Below are 5,341 nucleotides of genomic sequence, written 5' to 3'. Positions count from 1 at the left end.
TTTAATATTTTGTGTGAACTCGGATTGACTACAGTTTCCATGGCATCATGTTTCAGCTGTTAGTTTTGAACGGGCTGCTGACTTCTTGGGGGTAGTTGACTATCAGTAGCCATAGCTTTAGAGTTGTTTTCTGGTTACCAGAGTCTAGGTTTTGCTTCTTGCTGTTTTCTTTTTCCTTCAGGTCATGGTTGAGGAGATCCTCTTGACTTTATTAGCTAGGGGTCATCCTGTAAGTCCTTTTTGATTGACTCCTGGTGGCAGAGTGGTTAAACATTGGATTGCTAACTTGAGGTTAGCAGTTTGAAGCACAGCAGTCACTCTCCAGGACAAAGATGAGGTTTTGTTTTCCTATGAAGAGTTACAGTCTAAGAAATCCACAAGGGCAGTTCCACCCTGTCCTCTAAGGGTCACTCGGAGTCAGAATTAAATGGATAACAATTATTGGGTTGCTAGAGTAGAGAGTAAGGGGCTTGTCTACCCTCCCCAATGAGTGCATGGGGCCTCAACAGAGGGGTTGCAGGGAAATCAGGCATCCCTGGGACACCTATGGGAACATCTAGAACTGGGCATGTACAAACTAAGCCCCCTAGCCTAGGTGAAACCTAAGCCTAAAGCCACCTAAGCCCATGGCATCACACAGCTGTGCTTGAACATAGCCAGTAAAATGAGCCAATGCCCTCAACCATGCCTGTCCCAGGCAGCGGGGTTGGAGAGGAAAAGAGCCAGGCTTGTAGCCCAGCAAGCTCTCTTGGCCTTCTTGGCCCACCGCCAGTCCCTCATTTACTCTGCTCTTGCTCAGGTGCAGGCTGTAAAAGCAGGGTGGGAGTCTCTCTCAGATGTGTGGCAAGTAAGCACCTACAGGCCTTCAGGCCCCTAACCCCCTCTTGGTCTCCTGGGATTCCCCAGTTCCACATGTGTGGGCTTCATGTTCCCCATTCCTGTATTCTTTCCACGTGGCTTTCAATGCCCAGTTGCAAAAGCCGCACTGTCCGGCACGCATTCCAGAAATAGTGTGTACCCTTTAGAGACTGTAATACCTGCAACTTTCCATTTCCTTCGTAAAAACTCACTTGGATTACAAAACATGCTTCTGCTGCATGAATTCTTTCAGCATGCAGAGCAAAGAACCGAGGTAACCCATTCCAGAACCGAACACAATGAGTTTTAGATACATGCAAAGTACTTCCAAATGTTTGTACACTACTTCTATTAGCTTTCCATTTCATTTATCCAAAATTTTTTTGGACCCTCTTTGTATATAAAAGAGCCCTGGTGTAAAGTAGTTTAAGCAACTGAAATGATGGCCGTTCAAACCCAAATGCTGCTCCACAGGAGATTTATGAGGTAGTCAGCTTTCATAAAATTATAAAACTAGAAATGCATTGCAAAAGTTCTTATCAGTCCTTAGAGGATTTCCACGAGTTGTTCAGTATCTTTTAAAATGGAAATGATAGGGATTTAAAATTTTTCCTACTTGCCTTGGGATAGATTATTGGCACACTGATTATTGGCACACTACCTACGACTACAAAATAAATCTTGTATTTCCTAATATTAATCATTACATGGAGCTGCAGACCCAGGTAAAGTCACATCTAAATATGACACATATTCTAAGTGACTTGAATTTTAGTATATATTAAAACAATGGTTTTACAATTATTTTTACAGAATCAAATAAAGAAACCAACCTAAAGAACAAATACTTTTGGGAATGACTGCCTCATGTTATTGAGGCCTCTGAGGGATTAAGGAGTGAGTTGCTTCATCTCTTCGCAGGTTCTTTGGAAGCAATATCTTGAAAATCAAATGCGCTAAAAACAATTACTACATTGGTCCAGCACCAAAAAAAATAAAGTACATTCATTTAAATTCTTGAAAAAAAATAGATTATTCTTTCAGCCCTGAATGTATTAATTAGATCCATGTAGAGAACAAAGGGGGAAAGTCAACAAAACTCCGTTTATAGATTTTTAGGGGGAAAAAATTACTTGATTATTTTCATTGGCATCCTTTTGGCAGATACTGGAATAAAACAGCATGATCAATTATGTGCTTAAAAATTCAAGGGAAACTAATTTGACCATTCCCCACACTATTTAACCATTTGATGGGTATTCTATGATGGCATTATTAGTAAAATGCTATTGTCAGTTATCTGTATAAAATTATGAACTTTGCTCCATAGCTTAGTTTTGAAATGTTTTATACTATTTCCCCTAGGCTCTACTTAAATTAAAAATTCAAGAACCTTGATGATACTTTAAATCATGACTGATACACTGCCTCTCTTTTCTTAGAGATAGTTCTAAAGAACTGAAATTGGATATTTGGGAAAGAATTCAACCTTTCTAAGGAAGAAACAAATAAACCTAAGGCAATGAGGAGAATGAAGAAAAAATAAGAAGGATTTTATTTTATCGTAAATAAATTTCTCCTAGTATTAAATGCAAGCCAGAATAGCTGCAAAGTAATGAATGTTCAATAAGGTAATGTACTGCTACAATGTTCTAAGTGGGTCTTAAAATACAACCCCTCAAAAAAATCAACCAGCTATCATAGCACCACTTTTTTTCCCTAAAAATCTATAAAAGTGTCTTTCAAATCCAACATAAAGTAATTCCTTTCTCAAGTACCTACAAGGCAAAATATGTCCCTTCTTTTTCCTTTGAAGAATGACTTAAACAGTACTCAATTTTTTCCTTTTCACTTAGGAAAATACACTGTAATAATATTCTCTAAAAATCTGAAACAAGCACACAGTAGTTAACAAATAGAGCGAATGTCAATATTATAAGTGTTTTTTTATAATGAAATTTATTTATTTATTTTATTTATTTGTTTTAAATAGTTTTATTAGGGGCTCATACAACTCTTATCACAACCCATACATTACATCAATTGTGTAAAGCATATCTTTTTAATATTGTTATTAGCATATACATCACATTTCATAAAACTTAATCTTTCAATCATATTATGATTTGTGCATTCAGCACCACAATCAACTTCAGAACATTTTTTTATCATACTCATTGTTGTTAGTTACCCATTCTCCCTCCCCCCGCCCACGCCCACCCCTTTAGCTGGTCAGAGACTGGCCAGGGGAGAAGATGTGATAAATGGAATGAAACTGGTAGGAAACATAAACACAAAAGACAGGTGGAGGAAGGCTTCCACACATACCTATTTAGCACAAAGGTAGTTGAAAGGCAGAATAGAACACATTTCCTTATCAATGTGAGAGACCTGAGATAGTGGAGATAATGAAATGGCTGAGGAAGAAAGACAGGCTATTCACTCAACCCCCCCCCCCACATGACTGAATAGACTCTTGAGATTTGGATCTGAGGCAAGAGCACAACATGAGGTCTAGGGTGCTGGGGCACCAGAACATACATAATTGAAAGGAGAAGGGGCACTACAGAGGACTCACCAGTAGCAGAAGACACACCAGGAAGCCAGCTGATGCTGGAAAGTCTGCCATTAGCAAAATATAAGGTCAGCTTTGCATTTTGCTAGGCCATTTCAGACTAGTGGTTATGCTTTGAGCTATGATCTGCACAGTCCACAGATCAAAACTGCCAGCAGCTTCTAGGCAGAAAGACTGGCCTTTCTACTTCTTAAGCAGTGTCTGTCTTGGAAACCCCCAAGGAGGCTTGTTATGAATCAGCATTGACTCAATGGCAGTGATTTCAGAGTCTTTTGGAAGGGCTCTTCTTTCCTATAGTATCCTTCTTCAATAAACTTACTCTTTCTGTACAAAACTTTTCTGTGACTCTTGTCTGAATTTTGTGGCTCACCTGAAATCTTTCCAGCATGACAAAAACCGAGGAGTGGAGAGGTTTGAAACTCTGAGCCTACTTCCTGTAACACCCTTCTCCTCCTCTAATTACTGTCTCTATAGATCTACCCATCCTGGAGCTCATGGAATCATACAATATGAAACACCATCATTCAGAGCAAACACACAGACAAAAACGACTAGAGAAAGCATAGAAAATCCTCAAAGGGAAATCAGAAAATAGTAAAAAAATAAATAAAAGTTAAAAAAGACTGAAATAAATTTAAAATGGGTTAAGAGGGACATCAACTCATACGGTACTACTTTTTAAAAGAAGTTTGGATTAACTGCCTTGTAAATTTCAAGAGTGCTTCCTTCCTTGTAAACTTTTTCTTAACTTTTTATAATAGTGGTCTCATACACTATTTGTCCTTTTGTGATTTACTAATTTCATTTACCATAAGGGAGGGTAAATCACTAACTAAAAGGTAGACACTTATTAAGTCGGGTGAGTAAGAAAGCACCATACAATAATGGTTATGTCAGTAAACAACAATAAAGGAAAATACCTAAATTGAGAGGCATAAAAGAGTTGAAGGCAACAGAGATACATACTATTGTGTTCAAAATCCTGTAAGGACAATAATAATAATAATCTGAGTGGATACATAGATATATACCCAAGTTGAAAGAGTATGGACAAGAGAATCAACATATATTCACAAATATATATAGGCTTGATGGGTCATCTTTCTACATATATATTTACATGTACTGTAAATATATCGATGAATAAAGTAGTGCATATAAGGGACAGATTTATGAAAACTTATTAGTAATAATCAGACCTTGAGAGAATCAAGATCATATTTCTGGGGTCATCAAAGTCTGTTGGGACAACACAGTCCATGAAGAAAATATTCTCCATGCTGCTTTCATGATTAGCAACTGGGGTCTTAGAAGCCATCTAAGGGACAATAATTGATCTCTTCCTGTTAAAAGCAGAGTAAGAGAAAATCAAAGAATATGGAAACATGAGTAATGGATCATGAAAACCTTGACTTCTACAACTCGGAGACTAGAAGAAGTAGAAGGTGAATGGTTACCAATGCCTACTACTCTGAAAGGGATCAGTATAGGTGGTCTTGAATAGAGTGGGAGAAACATGTGGAATGAAATTCAAAATCATATAAAAGACTAGCTTACTGGCCAAACAGAGATTAGTGGAACCTCTGAGACCATGACACTTCAAGACTGGAAGTGAACTCACACCTCTGAAACAACTTTCAGACAAACATTATACAGGTCTATAAGGTGAACAATAACACAAGTGAAGTATGCACTCCTTAGAACAATCAACCATAAAATATCAAAGGGGTCACATTTACCTGAGAATAAAGGTCAGAATTTGGGAAAGGATAAAGGATAAAATACAGGAAGCAGTGTGGAAAATGTGCTATAACCTTGAGGGATTACAACAAATGTCATGAAACAAAATGTATGAATTGTTTATTGGAAAACAAATTTGCTCTGCAAGTTTTCACACAAATGTAAATA

This window comes from Echinops telfairi, unplaced genomic scaffold, assembly GCF_000313985.2.
Source record: "Echinops telfairi isolate 266 unplaced genomic scaffold, ASM31398v2 ScPeMD7_44;HRSCAF=162, whole genome shotgun sequence".
Taxonomy (NCBI): Eukaryota; Metazoa; Chordata; class Mammalia; order Afrosoricida; family Tenrecidae; genus Echinops; species Echinops telfairi.
Note: the sequence above shows the minus strand (reverse complement) of the source record.